This window comes from Musca autumnalis, unplaced genomic scaffold, assembly GCF_047663935.1.
Source record: "Musca autumnalis isolate F117 unplaced genomic scaffold, ASM4766393v1 scaffold_3, whole genome shotgun sequence".
NCBI classification, from domain to species: Eukaryota; Metazoa; Arthropoda; class Insecta; order Diptera; family Muscidae; genus Musca; species Musca autumnalis.
In genome coordinates, this window is record NW_027411866.1 from 237,663,815 (window position 1) to 237,683,360 (window position 19,546).

General features: G+C 42.9%; 1 protein-coding gene and 1 long non-coding RNA gene across 6 annotated transcripts in view; one reads left to right on the plus strand and one right to left on the minus strand.

The window, feature by feature from the left end:
* LPCAT (lysophosphatidylcholine acyltransferase) overlaps nucleotides 1-19,546 on the minus strand; it is an 87,431-nt gene that overhangs the window by 57,609 nt on the left and 10,276 nt on the right. For 3 of the 5 annotated variants that reach the window (XR_012411779.1, XM_073977315.1, XM_073977320.1), the window contains exon 2: nucleotides 1,229-1,319. The gene's annotated coding sequence lies outside the window, so the exon portion shown is untranslated. Of the gene's footprint in view, nucleotides 1-1,224; nucleotides 1,320-19,546 lie in introns of all 5 variants that reach the window. The other 2 variants (XM_073977318.1, XM_073977319.1) reach the window with 2 other exon arrangements.
* LOC141399147 (uncharacterized) lies at nucleotides 1,218-9,637 on the plus strand. Its single transcript, XR_012411780.1, has 3 exons — nucleotides 1,218-1,337; nucleotides 9,398-9,446; nucleotides 9,502-9,637. It is a non-coding gene; the product is annotated as an uncharacterized lncRNA (long non-coding RNA).

A 19,546-nucleotide genomic window follows, 5' to 3' on the forward strand; every position in this document is an offset into this window, starting at 1 on the left:
CCTGTTCACAGAAAAGTTTCCAGGAATTGCGCTTTGCTGTTCTAGTCATTTTGTTGTTTATAGTTACTATGACAGAAAATGGTGATATGTCGTGAAGTTAATTATTTATTTTTTTTCATAACTTTTATGCTTTTTGAGATAGTAAAAAGCTTCACTTTTTCTATTGGCGTGGAAGGAAATTTTTTCTACTGTAAACGCTCTCCGGGATAACGTACGTGCCCGATTAGGGATTTCTATCGCCGAAATATCATTTGCGTTTCAAACATTTTTCATTATTGTTGGCGTTTTTTATTGATGGACTGCAGAATTTTACATCTTTGTGTTTATTTCAGCTTGAGTCCATATTTTGTTGTAATTCAATTGTTTGAATAACAACAAAATATTTTAAAGTGGATATGAAATTGATTGATTAGTTGCGGGCGAAGGGTAGGGAATACTATAGTTTCAGTTGTCACCAAACAACTTCATCAGTTCCCTTTTTCGCCGAGTCTGTATCGATAAACAGGTCAATAAAGCCATCTAGCAAATTAAATAAAATGAGAAATTTGCTGTATGGCCCTAAAGTTGTTTACCCTGAGTCGAACTAAAGAATTTCATATCCACCACTGTTTTTATGTCGTCTTTGCTTCGCAAAGAATACGAACATAGGAATGTTGCTTTTTTTCATTATAATTTTGTATGAGCGTTCCCCTGCGGATCGTCAAAGAATTTTTCTTTGCTATTTTTATTTCTTTATACACAATATTTTCTGCATTAACCAATTTTCATCGAATTAGTTTTGTACACCGCTCGTTTCATTTAATCATACGATTCATGTCGAAGGAAAATTATAGAATCTACTGTATTTACTTTTCTGATCTTCTATCAATAAGGGAATAACATAAAACAATTGATTGTCTTTCATTTTCCCACAAATTGACATTCATTTTGAAAGCTGTCGTGTTAAAATCGCTTGGTATGCATTCGTGTCATATGGACTCGTCTGAGATAGATAACAAAAGATCCCAACTTTCGTGGTCTCTTTAATATAGATTTCTCACTCAATAGATTTCTATGTTTTGTTTATTTTGTGCCCATTTGTTTATCATCAGCTGTTTGCCCAGAGAGAGAGGGGGGACTACAACTCAGAGTGAGTATTTCAATTTCTTATTGAGTATCTGATCAGCAGATTCTGATGACGTTGTTGATTGTTTATACATATTTCGTTCTCATTAATTAACATACTTACTCACTGCCTTCTTTTTTCCCTCAAGTTTTTTAGTGGCTGAGTATTTGTTGTTGTTCTTTCATCAAACAATTTTCATCATGTGTATTTTTTTCTGTAATTAAATCAGGAAGTAAGTAAATAATTACTTAGTTTAGCATATTATTTCGAAATAAAAACTAAAATAGTATGGAAATGTGGGGGAATTTATTCTAAATACATAAATTGTTTAAAGGTTAATAATCTTTAATGTGAAAATTACGACAAATAGGTACAAAGTTCAAGAGTAAATTTGAAAGGAAAAGTTCCGTCAATCGGAAGTGGTCATTGTTGTGTTCCACAACCAAGTCATTATCTAAATCTTGTTTGATAGGAATCAATAAACGACTGCAAGCGTATAATATAAACAAATGGACAAAGAAAGTCTAAGAATGAAATTATTGTTTGAAGTCCATTAAAAGTGACATTATTTATTGTTGGAATTTCCAGCCAAAGCGGCAGAATACATTTAAGGTCAAAGACTCAACTTTAATGAGAAACAGGACGACCTTTTTGAAATCTCCAGATATGTTGCAATACTATTTACATATGTTTTTTATTGGCATATTCAATTTGAACACAGTCTACTCACAAGAAATCACATATTTTAATCTATTTATCAATATATGTTTTGAATGTTTCTTATTCTATGTAGTTCTTTGATATATTGTTTCCATTTTTTCCTATTTTGATTCGAATGTCTTTTTCAATGCCATTTTGTTTTGTTACTTCCCATAATCTATCATTTGTTATGGTATTAGGCCACCATATTTTGAGAATTGCTCGTAGACATCTATTCACAAACGCTTGCATTTTGTTCGTCGTTGCCTTTGTCACAAGCCATGTCTCGCATCCATACAATAGTACTGTTTTGACGCAACTATTAAAGATCAGTATTTTGGTGTGCAGACGTAGACTGTTATTACGCCATACATTGTTTAGCATACCGAAAGCATTTCTGGCTTTGCGTATTCTAGCCTCCATATCCTTTCTTGCCCCACCGTCCGTCGTAATTTGACTTCCAAGATATTCGAATTCGCTAATATTTTGTAGGTTCTCATCGTCTAAAAATATGTTTGTGTTAACTGCAGAGTTGATGTTGTTGTTGTAACAGTGTTTTCCCAGCAAAATTTATTTGAAGTTGTTCCTTGTGAAGTAGTGATTGAATAGCTTTTTTTGAAGCAGTCCACGCAGAGTCATGAAAAATGCAGTCCGTTCTTCACATTTTGACAATGTCCGATTTGAAACCATTTCATAAAATTTTCACATTTTAAAAATTTCAAAATTTAGCAAAAAAAACTTAAAAAGACAAATAACATAATTTGTTTCTTGTTAATTATAATAACAGCAATATGTTTGCATCCATAAAAAGTAATTTGTATACAAAAAATAATAAAAGTGATTTCGAACTACATCTTTGTTTGTAGCCAAAGAAGTAGTTGAATCATATGTTGTTGTGATTTATTCACTACAAAGAACTAATGCAAAATGTGTGCTTAAGAAGTAAATTAGACAGTATCCTCACTGCACCATGCCCTTGTAAAAATCATGACTTCTTTCACGTAAAAAGATGTAGTCCGGAATCACTTGCACTCATGATTTAACTACTTCTTTGGCTACAAACATTTTGCTGGGTTGTTATGTTTATTTGTTCGTTCCTCTGTTCAATCTGGCTCTGGGTCTATCTCCAGTTCCAGAAAGTGGCTGCTTCGATGGGATGTAGCCACAGATCCACTGAGTTAGATGGGTAGGTTTGGCGGGACAGTTAAAAAGGTGTTGTGTGTCGTGCGAGCCCATGCCGCATACTGGGCAGATGTTTTGCACGGCGCGATCGATTTCCGCCCAATACGAATTTAGGCGACTGCAATATCCCGAGCGTAGTTGAGCCAAAACTACTCTGGTTTGTCGTGGCAGCTGACGCTCCTCAGCTGCGATAGATGGAGGATGTACTCCGAGTACTTTATTCACACTATAATTGCTTAAGGCCTTGGCAACTGCGTCCGTGTGAATGCTATTCAATCCTGCTTGATATGCTTGTTGATGTAGGGGTTCTCTCCTGTATCGTTGGACCTCTCCCTCTAGAGCATGGATATCCTTCCTGATCTCCCTGAATGGACCGGGCCTACCCACAAGATGGTGATTGGGATGGCTCACACGATAACATCCAAGCAGGTACTGCAACGAAAGCATCTCATTATGTTGCTTTACAGGAAGAATTTTTGCCTCCTCATGTAGATGGTCCACTGAAGATTTGAGGAGGCACCCTGTCGCTGTTCTCAGGGCGGCATTCTGGCAAGTTTGAATCTTTTCCCAGTTCGAATCACACAATCTCGGGGACCAGACTGGAGCCGCATAGCTTACCACAGACCGACCTATCGCGTTATACGTAGCCAACAAGGTTTCTTTATCTGCCCCAAGTGCTGCCGGCCAGGGACTTGAGGACCTTGTTCCTACTTTTCAACTTGTCGCAGATAGCTGTGGCGTGTGCGCACGACGTGAATGTAGTGTCGAATGTGAGCCCTAAAATTTTAGGGCAGTTTGTGGTCGGAATTCTGCTACCGTCGATCACGACATTCAACTCACGTCCAAACTGCGCTGTCCATGTGGTGAACAGAGTGGCTGTAGATTTTGTGGGGGAAATCTGCATATTCCTCGAATGGAAAAAGGTGGTAAGATCAGTTAAATAGTTGTTCAGTCTCTCACAAATGTCATCAGGATAGGTACCCGACGCCAGGATCGTGCAATCATCCGCATACGTCACGATCTCAATGCCGTCTGGAGGGGGTGGAATACAGGAGAGGTAGAGGTTAAACAGTTCCGGAGATATCACCCCACCTTGGGGAACTCCCTGTTTCACTCTACGGGGTTTGGACTTCTTATTCCTGAATTCCACGTACGACTGGCGTCCACACATATAGTTGACTATCCAACGTTTCAAGCTTGGCCGGAGGTTGTCTGCTCAATGTCCTCAAACAGCGTGGAGTGCCTGACTGTATCAAAGGCTTTTGATAAGTCAAGAGCCACCATCACTGTTCTATCGCACGGCCGTCTCTGGTTGAGTCCTTTACAGATATATGTGGTAATGGCGTGCAGCGCTGTTGTCGTGCTGTGCTGCTTACGGAATCCATGTTGATGATCGGCAACTTGATAGCTATTTCTGATACTGGGGAGGATCAAGGCCTCAAGTGTCTTTGCTACGGGCGACAAAAGCGAAATCGGTCTGTACGATTCACTTTTGCTGGCATCCTTGCCTGGCTTCCGTAGTGGGACCACCCTGCCCATTTTCCAGACTTCGGGAACAACGAGGGTGGCTAGCGACAAGTTGAAGACTTTGGTGAGATACTCGGCTCCCGGCTCATTCAGCTGCTTCAACATTACCACGGAGATTCCATCAGGGCCCAAAGCTTTGGATTATTTAGCGTTCCTGATGGCATTGGCAACATCATCCATTGTAAATTGTGGTGGTTCATCCTCGGCAGGAAGAGATCTGATGCGACGTAATACTCTTCTCTTCGCCCTGTCACTCTCGGGATGCTCGACAAACTGTCGATTGAAATTACTTGCGCACCTCTTCGGGTCAGTCAAACGTGATTGAGGTCCTATCTTCCCTTCTTCCAGGGTTCGAAAGTGACTTAACCGTTGCCCACAATTCACCTATACCGGCTCCAATGTTGCAGCTCTTCAGATGATTTAACCATTTGTTCCGCTTATGCTCGCCCACCCGCCTGTTAACTTGCAGTATCAGCTTCCTGACTCTGGGGTCATTGGGGTTGATACGACGAAGTTCATCACGCTCGTTTGCTAATCCCGTCGCCTCTGCTGGGAAATTTGGTCTTACTTCGGGTATTCGACCAGCAGGGATATGGCGAGCGGCTGCAGCAGTGATGATGTCCCGGAACGAACTTTCCGCTACCCGAACATCAGAAGGATTGGACAATTCTCTAAAGCGGTGATTGGTGAACTCTCTGAAACTCGGCCAATCAGCTTTTTTATGATTGACGAACGTGCGGCGTTCAGAGGTGATGAAGTCGGGTGGTCTGCTAATGGAGACAATTATGGGGAGATGGTCTGATCCAAGGGAAATGACGGGTTGCCAGGTAACGTCATTTGTCAGACCAGGTGACACGATGGTTATGTCAGGCGAACTGTGACACTCTCCTCTAATTTTGGTAGGGGCGTCCTCATTGACCGTGCAAAACGTAGAGCTACCAATCTGCTCAGCCAGCGCTGTACTACCCTGGTCGTTTACGAGGGCCGAATGCCACATCTCATGATGCGCATTAAAATCCCCCAGGGCCAGACGATTATGACCTTGCAAGAGCGGGCTAATGTCAGGCCTATAATCAGGGATACAGCTATTTCTCGGCGGGATGTATACATTCAGCAACTCTATCTCGGCAGCTCCACACCTGACTGCTACCCTCATACATTCCATGTACGGGTCATTAGAGACAGGCTCAAGCGAGATAGGTCTGTATTGAACAGACTGGTGCAATAGGAAAGCCATTCCCCCACCTCCACTTCTGGTGCGATCTTTCCTCAGAACATTGTAACCATCACAATGCTCTAAGCTGTGGTTGTTGTTCAGCTTGGTTTCCTGCACCGCCGCGACCTTGATGTTCTTCCGACTCATAAAATCTACTATCTTCTCGATCTTACCTCGGAGTCCATTGCAATTCAATTGCAAAAAGGCTGCATTTTCGGGGATTGGGACAACAACGGCTGGTGTTAAAGGCTGCGTGTGCGGGTGTTGTCGAGGGGAGTGCGGGGGAGTTTCGTAATCAGACGACGAGGAAGTCTCGTAATCCGACGACGACTCACTGGGGACTGTGTTCACACAGCATGCAGCAACATAGTCCCTGTCGTAGTCCCTCACGTGGACGAGTCCAGAGCAACTCCTTAGATGCACCCACTCCTGACATCTATTGCATCTCACCGAAGGTTGGATGTGGGTGAAGATGCGAATGTGACAAACTGAGCACAGATATATTGGTCCTGGGTTTTCCTCCGTCCCGGCTCGGACCAATATAATTCGGAGCAGGCATTCCGGGATATACTGCTCCCAACACAGAAAAACGAAACAAATACGAACATGTACACACTGAGGTGGCAGCCGCTGGCCGGAACATTGGTTTTGTGTTGTTCCGGGTCAATCCAGTACGAATGAACCCGCTGCCGTGGGATTGCTGCAGAGTTGATGGACATATTCTTTGTTTTGCTTATGTTGACTTTTAATCCAATTTTACGTGCTTCATTTGCTAAATACGTAACTTTGGTTTGCATATCACTATGTCTGGCCGCAATTAATGCTACGTCGTCCGCGTATATTAGCTCTGAAAGCTTATTTATAAGTTCCCAGGGAATTCCGAGTTGCTTGGCATTAACTACTTCGAAAACTATATCCAGGGCAGTAATGAAAAGAAGGGGAGATAAAGCACAACCCTGTTTTACACCACTTTTGGTACTAAATCGATCAGTGAAGTTTTCCTCATGAAGAACTCTACAAACACTTCCTTCATAATTTTTTTTTAATTAGTCGAATTATCTTACTCGGTATGCCTCTGGCTTCTAGTGCTTTCCATATAAAATCTCTCTTAAGGGCATCAAAAGCTTTTGTAAAATCCACAAACGTGACGTAGAGTGTTGAATTGAACTCTACAGACTGTTCAATCAACATACGGATAGTGTTGATATGATCTATACAGCTTCTATGAGGCATGAATCCGGCTTGTGTTGGAGATATAAGTTTATTCAAGGGCTCCGCAATTCGATCTAAAATAATCTTATTAAAAATGTTTGTGACTGTCAGGTGTTATTGATATTCCACGCCAGTTGTCACATAAACTTTGATTTCCCTTTTTCGGCAGTTTTATAATGATGGATTCTTTCCATTGCGTAGGAATGTCCTCTGTTTCCCAAACATGCTCAAACAGGTTGTGAAGTATTGTTGCAGAAGCCTTTGGGTTGACTTTAAAACATTCAGCTGGCAGACCATCGCAGCCAGCCATCGCATTCTTTACTTCCATCAAGCTAGGCGGACTATCACTTATGCCTCTATTGGTATTTTGGTGCCTCCGTATGAGGATTATCATCGATATTTTCATCATGAATTATGTTGAGCGTCTTTTCCAAAGGTTTTTTCCAGACCACGAGTTGTTCTCCTTTATTGGTTTTTAACATTCCATCGTCATCTAAAATGGGTTTTGTTTTCTGCATTTTTGGCTTACTTAATTCCCTCATTATTTATATAGATCCTTCATATTGCCCATATTAGCAGCCAACTGAGCATCGCTTGACATATTGTGGTGGTCATTTTTACCCTTTCTTAGTTGTTCCTTTATTTGTTTTGTAAATACTTTTTTCTGCCCGGACAGTATCGCAACTTTATCACCCCTAGGAGCTTTTAGTTGCTCGATTTTTACTGTTCTTCTAGTAGAAATGAGATACCAGCTAGACGGTGAAATCCACTTGCGTGATTTCCTCTGTTGCATTCCTAAGATTTCTTTACATGCACCTTGCATGTTGTCTCGAATGGTACTCCATTTCGAATTGCTGGACATTTCATTTTGACTCTGCGAGCTATTTTTATAGTAATTGCGGAGATTTTTTCAGAAAATGTGTTTCGTATTTCTTCGTTTTGAAGTTTGTCAACATCGTATCTTCTTTGTTTTTGGAACCTTTTCTTTTTTAACCACATATCAAGTCAGATTTCAGCCACTAACCTGTAGTGATCAAAGCCTATTTTAGCGCTTCGTCTGTTTCTCACGTCGCAGCAAATATTAAAAAAACTTCTGGATATACAAATATGGTCTATTTGTGAGTGAAAGTTTCCAGCTGGTGATTCCCATGTGTACTTATGGCAGTTTTTGTGTGGGAAGACTGACCCTGCTATCTTAAGGTCGTAGTTGCTGCATGTTTTTATAAATAGCTCGCCATTATCATTGCAAACCTCTATCCCATGTTCGCCCATAATATTTCATAATCGGTATTGGCCGGCCCAATTTGCGCATTAAAATCTCCCATTGATATAGTTATGTGGTTATTTGGTATATCATGGAGTGTTCGGTTTAGAAGCTATAGAATTCCTCTTTCTGCTCAGGGTCGCTATCCTTTGTAAGTGCATAGCACTGCACAATTGATATGATAAACTTTTCATTTCTTATTTGGGCGGTTATTATTCTTTCTGAAATGGACTGTCACTTAATAAGGGATTGAGCTAATTGCCGCCTTAAGTAAATGCCAACCTCTCGTATATGGGAGTCTTCTTCATTTGGCATACCTGAGTATAAAAGTAGTCCACATTTGTCATCCCTCATTTCATTACTACCTTTCCAACGCACTTCGCTCAATCTTTCACACTCGGCACTGAGCTGAGCAAAGTTGCCAAGTTGGTATAGTGTTCTAACTTCTATTTTCATTTATTTTGCTTGTGAATACTCGAATCGTTTAAATTGTGGCAGTTACAGGTGATTAGTCTGTATGAGCCTAGCTTGGTGGCAGGTATGCTGCCTTTTCCACGATGCTTTGCATTTCACTTGAACTCCAAGCATGTCATGTGATATGCAATATTTTACGGTGTCAATTTAAAATCCACAATAGGTTATTTATTGGCGCCGATGGCTTGCCACGACGCTTGAGTATCTTTGGCACTCAGATTTTACTAGTGATACGGCGTGGCCCGTTTCCCCTCTGAAACCCTCCTCTCAAAACCGCTATATTGTCCGCGACTGCTTATTTAATTTGCAACTGCCCCATATATCTATGGGGATTTCCACTATCCGCAACCTGTGGATGCGTCCGGTAGCACACAGCTATGCTCGCCCTATGTTTACGCTGAACGAATACTCCAAGAATCAATTTGTACAAATTGTTACAGAAAACTGTCTGTTAACTCACTTGTTCTCTGTTAACTCTCTTCTCTGTTTTGCTGGAGAAAATTCTTCTAGCAAGAACTTGCAAGTAAGCAGACACACATAATTTAATGCTAAATATTTTCAACATTGACCATACAAAAGTTGTCAACCAGTACTGAAAATGCAATATGTTAATATTTTAATGAAAGATATACCCTTTTATTCCAAGAATTTAAGCCATTATTCTAAACGAAGAATTGATAAATTAACCCTGATGTATTATCCCTTTCTTTTGTTTTAGTTGGACGAAATTAAATGTGACGCGACTACTCCATGGGCCTCCATAATTTGTAAGTTAACACTGTATACAATAAGAAGATTTATAATTAAATTGAATCATTTCAGGTGCATACACAGATAACAAGAGCAAGTCGAATGCATATGTGTGGTTAGAGGGTGAAATGACCACCATAGAGCCCAACAGCGACATAGACCTTGTAACAATCACCTCGTGGCAGGCGATCATAGCCTCAATTCGGACCATCTTCCCACAACCATAAACCCTTCCACGGAATCTTAGTTCTCCACCTTAGAAAAGCGACTTTTCACTAATTTTTATAAGGCCGATTCGAACCTATTCAAAACTATCACATAAGCCGAAACTTAACTCCTGCATATGAAAAAACGTTTAGAAAGATCATCCTAAATGCATGCAAGAGATGTATAACTTCCGGCCGCATTCCCAATATCAGGACAAATTTCCCCACCGAAGCCACAAGGGTAGCCACTCAGAGAGACACGATCAGAGCAATCCACCCTGCGGATCAGAGAATACCTGCTCTGAGTAAATCCAGTTACTCCCAGCTTATTTGATGTGATAGATTTTTTATAAAGATTGTGAAATATTTCTCTAAATTTTAAACATAGGATCAAAACAATGATTGATATTTTAAAAACGATGTAAGAAAGAGACGAATAGCAAAAAAAATCATGAAAATTCCACTCGTAGAAAAAATATAACGGAACACCTGTAACGCTCAAATAATCATACTCACAGCTTAAATGATGTATTGTAAAAACAGATAGATGAGAGAAAAAATAACGGTCCTCATTACACATGTTTGACAGTAAATGAGTTCTAATATCATTTTAATGTGATATTTGACACGATCCGTTTGGAACCGAACAGTTCTTCCGAGAGTTTTCGTCATGGGTAAACGTACTTTAGTTGAAAAAAAATCAAGATGTCATTCGACATCATTCACTTGGAAAAAGTCAAAAGAAGATGGCTGAAATTATTGGATTGAGTACTTCTACAGTCCAACATATCGTAGAAAGATTCGTAAAGGAAAATAGAATTGAAGACAAGGGGAGAAGCGCCGCAAATAAAATTTGTAATGAAGCTGATAAGCGCTGGATCGTAGGACAAATCAAAGCTTAGTGCCCCAAAGTTGGCAATTGAAGCCGAGAAATACTTGGGAAAGTCATGTAGTCCCGAAACAATAAGACGAGCTATGCGAAGCGAAAATTATAATGGCAGAACTGCACTCAAGAAGCCCTACGTAAAAACAAACAAGTAAGAAAAGTGTTAAGTTCGGTCGCGCCGAACTTTTTATACCCTCCACCACAATTTTCAGTCATTTCGGTGGATTAATGTGGCCACAACCTTCAAAATACCGAAAATCGGAAGGTACCGTTCTATGGGGGCTATATGATGGCGTGGACCTATACCTACAAATTTCTGGGGGAAAGTTTTATACCCCCAACGAACACTAAATACCAAATTTCAGCCATCTCGGTGTGATAATGAGGCCAAAACCTTCAAAATACCGAAAATCGGGAGATATCGTCCTATGTGGCTATATCAAAATGTGGACCTATATAAACGTTTTATAGTAGAAATGTTTCTTAGCCTCTGGAAACACAAAATACAAAGTTACAACCGATTCTGTTGTCAAATGGGACTAATACATTAAAAATATATTAAAATGACGCGTACTTTATATGGGGCGTTATATAGGGGCTATACCAAAACGTGGACCTATATAAACCAACTTTGGCAGGAATGTTTTTTGGTCTCTGGAGGCACAAAATACCAAATTACAACCAATTCGGTGGTTAAATGGGACAAATGTCTTAAAAATTCCTTAAAACGACGACGCGTCACGCGTCATTTTGTATGGGGGCTATACGAAAGCGTGGACCTACATAGTCCGCTTTCAATACCAAAAGTCCTACGTACAAATAATTAATTTTCCCAAAATTTCATCCACCTACGTCAATCCGTTCGGACGCTAGAGTGATTTCCACAGAATTAGAATTGCACGCTGTTCAAGAATATATATAGTTTGTGGGGTCTACAATGATTATTTCGAGTAGTTACAAACGTGGTGACAAACTTAATATACCCCCATCCTATGGTGGAGGGTATAAAAATAGATGCAAAATTCTTGCTTAAGTCATATCTGATAAATGACTAAAGACCAAGTTCGACCTAATAAAAAGACTTCAGAATCACACTTGAATTAGGTCGAACTTGGTCTTTAGTAATTTACCAGATATGACTTAAGCAAGTATGCCATGCTTATGTGTCGAGGCCATAACTGGAAGCACATGAGGGAAAGAAAAAGAAACCATTGTGACAACCTACAAAGCCATAGGTCGCCCACTACTGGATTATGCGGCCCCCAGTATGGACTCCTAATATCTATGATACACAATGGGTTAACCTTCAAACTGTCCCCTCTAAACACACCCAACGAGGCAACACTTAAACGAACAATAAACCAAGCTCACACAAGTGTTGTTCAAGAAGCTATAGATGCATACTCCTTTAGCATCGTCCATGGCGGTAGGCCTCTACCAATTAGTGAGGAGGAGACCAAATTACCAAGAGAGACCAGACGTACCCTAGCTCAGGTCAGGACTATCCAGGTACCTAAATAGTTTCCTATGCCTTCTAAACCCTGAGATACCAAACGAGTGCCCAAACTGTTGACAGTCTCCGCACATTACCCGACACCTCTTCATGTTCCCATAAAAATCCACAACACTGACTCCCGAGTCGCTCTGGGCACAAGCAATTCAAAGTGTTCATATTCCTTGTATTGGATGTGGATATGTAAAATGTCTTATCCAATTTTCAATTTTTATCCTTTCTCTTTATTTTTCTTTCTTCTCTCAAAACACACATACCATACTATAATCCTAGGAAATATGGATACATCCTGGCAAGTGGACATAGCGCTGAATTCGGACCATCTTATTATCATTGTCAAAATTAGCCCGACAGAAAAACACATCCCCTCCGAAGCCAGAACGTTTATTAACTTTAATTGGGACCTATTCTGTCAACATCAGCCATATTGGAGGAAAAAGTATGTAGGCAAGGTTCATGAAAATAAAGCTCGACAGAAGCCTCCAAGCTCGAAGATCAAAGGGATGCTATACGAAAACAAAATCCAGCCGATGGAAGGATCCAAACCCTCCATAAAGAGACGAAAAACTGTTTTTGTTTTCAAAAGAGAGATATATGGCCCAACCACTTCGATGAATCAGATCTCTGATCCAAGAAGATGTGGAAAACAACTTAAAAAACTTTTCGAATCCGGGGCGCACCGAAAAAATAGCAATAACATTTGGGGACAGAACTCCAAAAATTTCAACCCTTACTGCAGCTATTTTCTGCAGAAAGTTTGTAGAGCCTGATCGCTAGAAAAGAAAGATTCGCAAAGCTTTACGCACCCGCAAGACAGACATGGACACTGCCGATATCACAATGGAAAATGTGCTGAAAAACATAAAAGCCGCCAAGAGATCCACAGCAATTGGTCCGGATGGTCTGGCAACAAAAATCTTAAAGCATATGGGACTCAATAGTGCCTCGTACCTGGCCCGAAAGTTCTACATATGCCTCAAAATTATGGAAGATATTTCATGTCCCCAACACACTTGGGAAACTCCTATCGATCCATAACACTTCTGTCACCTGTAGTTAAAATACTGGAAGCGATAATACTTCCAAGAATCTCCGACCATCAACACCGCATCCGGAACGAGTACGGTCATAGTACTTAGTGAGGTACATTCCAGCTGAAGGTTTCATCAGTCGAAGTCTTAGCAAAAGAGCAATCCTTGTTGCGCTGGATCTGTCGAAAGCATTCGACCCCCTAACAGCCTTAAAAGACGGTTGACTAACTATGTGGAATTCAATTTCTATGTGTCCAAAGCCCCAATCCCCCTCCCTTCCCCCTCACATAAAGACGTTTACAAGGCTCTATCTCAATCTAAATAACTATCTCCCTTTATTAAGAGATTTAAAGCAAATACCTCCAACACTCCGTCTCAAATCCACAGCGACCATGAAACGTCTTGGACAGAATAACCCAGCAAACCAAATGTCGGATGTCCTACACGTCTGAACAATTTCGGAAGCAACATCGTTTCGATTTCTAAACGTTTTATCGAAGTGGAAATAGTTCAGATTTTGTACCGATTTCGGAGCGAGTGTCGGAAAGAAATTTTCTTTCCGAATTTCCCAAGGATTTTCTTCAGATTTCGTTACGAAATCGCACCGAAATCGATACGATGTCACTCCGACTTTTTGTTCCGAAATTATGTCAACCACTTCATACAACTATCGTTAAGATATCGTTACGATTTCGGATCGTCCGCATCCGAATTTTGTTCCGATTTCGTTACGATGTCGGTACGATTGGTTTGCTGCGAAGTTAATCTAAAACTTAGCATTAACATTGGCGATGAAAGCATCCCAACAACCAAAAACTTCAAGATATTGGGTGCCACATTTGATAACTTTAACTTCTTCAGAAAACTCGATGAAACTGTAGCCGGAAATGCGGGGAAACGAAACAAAATCCTCAAAGCCTTAGCTGATGACACTTGGGGGAAAGATAAGGAGACTATACTTACTACTTATAATGCCATAGGGCGTCCCCTAATGGATTAAAATGCACCAATCTGGACCCCTGGCATTAGCGACACACAATGATGGAATCTCCAAACCATTCAAATAATGCTTTGAGAAGAGACACGTGAGCTGCAAAAATCCCCAAGGAATATTCCCCACATATCCCCCCACCCTTACTCTGAAGCAATAGAACAGGCAATGAAGCAGGTCCATATAGAGATGGTAATTAATACACATCATCATATACGAGCAGCATTGTGTTCGGTGTCAGGCCCCACCATCCAGAGACACCAGATCGGTACTATCACAACTACCACCTAGTATCTCCAGGTATCTAAACAGCTATCTATCACTCTTAAACCCTGACATCTCAGATGTATGCCCTAAATGTGGTCCAAGGGTTGGGGATATGGCAAAGTATTGGGGAAGGAGCACCAAGTGTTGCAAACACTTCGACGATTCTGGCCAAGAGGGCGCGAAGGAGAAGGCCCAAGATTTGCGAACACTTCAAAGAGTATGGGCAAGAGTCCGCGAAGGAGTAGAACCAAGAGTTGCGAACACTTCAAGGAGTATGGGAAGGATTACACGAAGGGGTTTCGAGAGTTGCGAACACTTCAAGGAATGTGGGCAAGAGTGCCCGAAGAAGAAGGCCCAAGAGTTGCGAACACTTCAAGGAGTCTGAAGAGTATTACGCGAAGGAGTTCCAAGATTTGCGAACACTTCAAGGAATCTGGGCAAGAGTACGAGAAAGAGAAGACCCAAGAGTTGCAAACACTTCAAGTCTACAAGGAATTCATTTTTACAACTCTGGCTCTCCTGGTTATCTGCAACTGATTCTTCTTGCTCAACTTCACTCGGTTAAATCCGCACACTTGTTATTTCAGTTCCCTTTGGACACTGAATGATCGATGCTTCTATACTCTCAGAACTTCGGGCATCATCTGTGGAAATCCATTTAGATTCACCTCATACATGATAGCCAACTCTTCAAGCCGTTCCATGAATTGAAGAGGGCCGCGGGATTTATCAGGCAATATTCCATTTTCGCACTTGGTCTGCTAATGATCTGGGATCCCTTACGGGTATACCAGAAGCTGGCTTTGTTTTGCTTGGCACCACGGCTGCCGGGCACACCGAGGTTCGCCTGACCGGTCTTCCCCGAAACATCTTCTCAGGGTTCAGTTGTGCTGAAGCTTCGTTTCCTGGCTCATCAATGGCCTCTCGTTTTCGTGTTGCTTCTGTAGTCCGGCAGATACTCAGCAAATCGTCGACGTTTCCGGAGGTCGTGCGGAAATTCCTCTAGATAGGACACCAAGTCCTCCCTTCGAAGGGTATATGCCCAGAAGGGCCGCAGCAATGTGGCTGTTCTACAGCCTCTGCCTTGAAGCTGATGCGCCTCTCTCAAGAAAACTTCTTAGCCGATTATACTCTTCACGGGCCCCTGCTCGGGCGCCAAGATATGCGAACACTTCAAAGAGTATGGGCAAGAGTGCGCGAAGGAGTAGAACCAAGAGTTGCGAACACTTCAAGGAGTCTGGGAAGGATTACATGAATGGGTTCGAAGAGTTGCGAGCACTTCAAGGAATGTGGCCAAGAGTGCTCGAGGAGAAGACCCAAGAGTTGCGAACAGTTCAAGGAGTCTGAGAAGTATTACGCGAAGGGGTTCCAAGAGTTGCGAACACTTCAAGGAATGTGGGCAAGAGTGCGCGAAGGAGAAAACCCAAGAGTTGCGAACACTTCAAGGAGTCAACAACGAATTCATTTTTACAACTCTATTCTTCTTTCCCAACTTCACTCGGTTAAATCCGCGCACTTGTTACTTCAGTTTCCCTTGGACACTGAATGATCGCTGCTTTTATACCCTCAGAACTTCGGGCATCATCTGTGGAATTTCATTTAGGTCCAACTCATACATGATAGCAAACTCTTCAAGCCGTTCCATGAATTAAAGAGGGCCATCAGCCAATATTCCATTTTCGCACCTGGTCTGCTAAAGCTCAGGGGTCCCTTACGGGATATACCAGAAGTTGGGTTTGTTCCGGACTGTGTCGGAGGCACACCGAGGTTCGCCTGACCGGTCTCCCCCGAACCATCTTCTCAGGGTTCTGTTGTGCTGGCTCTAGTCACTGAAATGTGAGGCGCCTTGCAAGTGTGGAACTTCGTTTCCTGGCTCATCAACGGCCTCTCGTTTTCGTGTTGCTTCTGCAGCCCCAGGTGTCTCTCCAATTGTTGTTGTTGTAACAGTGTTTTTGTTATGTTTATTTGTTCGTTCCTCTGTTCAATCTGGCTCTGGGTCTATCTCCAGTTCCAGAAAAGTGGCTGCTTCGATGGGATGTAGCCACAGATCCACTGGAGTTAGATGGGTAGGTTTGGCGGGGCAGTTAAAAAGGTGTTGTGTGTCGTGCGGGCCCATGTCGCATACTGGGCATATGTCTTGCACGGCGCGATCGATTTCCGCCCAATACGAATTTAGGCGACTATAATATCCCGAGCGTAGTTGAGTCAAAACTACTCTGGTTTGTCGTGGCAGTTGACGCTCCTCAGCTGCGATAGATGGAGGATGTACTCCGAGTACTTTATTCACACTATAATTGCTTAAGGCCTTGGCAACTGCGTCCGTGTGAATGCTATTCAATCCTGCTTGATATGCTTGTTGATCTAGAGGTTCTCTCCTGTATCGTTGGACCTCTCTCTCTCTAGAGCATGGATATCCTTCCTGATCTCCCTGAATGGCCGGGCCTACCCACAAGATGGTGATTGGGATGGCTCACACGATAACATCCAAGCAGGTACTGCAACGAAAGCATCTCATTGTGTTGCTTTACAGGAAGAATTTTTGCCTCCTCATGTAGATGGTCCACTGAAGATTTGAGGAGGCACCCTGTCGCTGTTCTCAGGGCGGCATTCTGGCAAGTTTGAATCTTTTTCCAGTTCGAATCACACTATCTCGGGGACCAGACTGGAGCCGCATAGCTTACCACAGACCGACCTATCGCGTTATACATGGCCAACAAGGTTTCTTTATCTGCACCCCAAGTGCTGCCGGCCAGGGACTTGAGGACCTTGTTCCTACTTTTCAACTCGTCGCAGATGGCTGTGGCGTGTGCGCACGACGTGAATGTAGTGTCGAATGTGACCCCTAAAATTTTAGGCAGTTTGTGGTCGGAATTCTGCTACAGTCGACCACGACATTCAACTCACGTCCAAACTGCGCTGTCCATGTGGTGAACAGAGTGGCTGTAGATTTTGTGGGGGAAATCTGCATATTCCTCGAATGGAAAAAGGTGGTAAGATCGGTTAAATAGTTGTTTAGTCCTTCACAGATGTCATCAGGATAGGTACCCGACGCCAGGATCGTGTAATCATCCGCATACGTCACGATCTCAATGCCGTCTGGAGGGGGTGGAATACAGGAGAGGTAGAGGTTAAACAGTTCCGGAGATATCACCACACCTTGGGGAACTCCCTGTTTCACTCTACGGGGTTTGGACTTCTTATTCCTGAATTCCACGTACGACTGGCGTCCACACATGTAGTTGACTATCCAACGTTTCAAGCTTGGCCGGAGGGTTGTCTGTTCAATGTCCTCAAACAGCGTGGAGTACCTGACTGTATCAAAGGCTTTTGATAAGTCAAGCGCCACCATCACTGTTCTATCGCACGGCCGTCTCTGGTTGAGTCCTTTACAGATATATGTGGTAATGGCGTGCAGCGCTGTTGTCGTGCTGTGCTGCTTACGGAATCCATGTTGATGATCGGCAACTTAATAGCTATTTCTGATACTGGGGAGGAGCAAGGCCTCAAGTGTCTTTGCTACGGGCGACAAAAGTGAAATCGGTCTGTACGATTCACTTTTGCTGGCATCCTTGCCTTCACTAGCGGGACCACCCTGCCCATTTTCCAGACTTAGGAAACAACGAGGGTGGCTAGCGACAAGTTGAAGACTTTTGTGATATACTCGACTCCCGGCTCATCCAGCTGCTTCAACATTACCATGGAGATTCCATCAGGGCTTAACGCTTTGGGTGATTTAGCGTTCCTGATGGCATTGGCAACATCATCCATTGTAAATTGTGGTGGTTCATCCTCGGCAGGAAGAGATTTGATGCGACGTAATACTCTTCTCTTCGCCCTGTCACTCTCGGGGTGCTCGACAAACTGTCGATTGAAATTACTTGCGCCCCTCTTCGGGTCAGTCAACGTAACGTCGCCAAACGTGACTGAGGTCCTATCTTCCCTTCTTCCAGGGTTCGAGAGTGACTTAACCGTTGCCCACAATTCACCTATACCGGCTCCAATGTTGCAGCTCTTTAGAGGATTTAACTATTTGTTACGCTTATGCTCGCCGACCAGCCTGTTAACTTACAGTGTCAGCTCCCTGACTCTGGGATCATTGGGGTTGGCACGACGAAGCTCATCACGCTCATTTGCTAATCCCGTCGCCTCTGCTGGGAAATTTGGTCTTACTTCCGGTATTCGACCAGCAGGGATATGGCGAGCGGCTGCAGCAGTGATGATGTCCCGGAACGTCCTTTCCGCTACCTGAACATCAGAAGGATTGGGCAATTCTCTGAAGCGGTGATTGGTGAACTCTCTGAAACTCGGCCAATCAGCTTTTTTATGATTGACGAACGTGCGACGTTCAGAGGTGATGAAGTCGGGTGGTCTGCTAATGGAGACAATTATGGGGAGATGGTCTGATCCAAGGGAAATGACGGGTTGCCAGGTAACGTCATTTGTCAGACCAAGTGACACGATGTTGTTCAGCTTAGTTTCCTGCACCGCCGCGACCTTGATGTTCTTCCGACTCATAAAATCTACTCTCGATCTTACCTCGGAGTCCATTGCAATTCAATTGCAAAAAGACTGCATTTTCGGGAATTGGGACAACAACGGCTGGTGTTAAAGGCTGCATGTGCAGTTGTTGTCGAGGGGACTGCGGGGGAGTTTCGTAATCAGACGACGAGAGAGTCTCGTAATCCGACGACGACTCACTGGGGACTGTATTCACACAGCATGCAGCAACATAGTCCCTGTCGTAGTCCCTCACGTGGACGAGTCCAGAGCAACCCCTTAGATGCACCCACTCCTGACATCTATTGCATCTCACCGAAGGTTGGATGTGGGTGAAGATGCGGATGTGACAAACTGAGCACAGATATATTGGTCCTGGCTTTTCCTCCGTCCCGGCTCGGACCAATAAAATTCGGAGCAGGCATTCCGGGATATGCTGCTCCCAATACAGAAAAACGAAACAAATACGAACATGTACACACACACTGAGGTGGCAGCCGCTGGCCGGAACATTGGTTTTGTGTTGTTCCGGGTCAATCCGGTACGAAAGAACCCGCTGCCGTGGGGAACTACTCTCCAGTAGTTCTGGCTATTGTTCATCCGCCAGATACTGAGCAAATCGTCGACGTTTCCGGAGGTCGTGCCGTCGAATTCCTCCAGATAGGACACCTCCCTTCGTAGGGTATATGCCCAGAAGAGCAGGAACGTGGCTGGCATTTTCAGTTC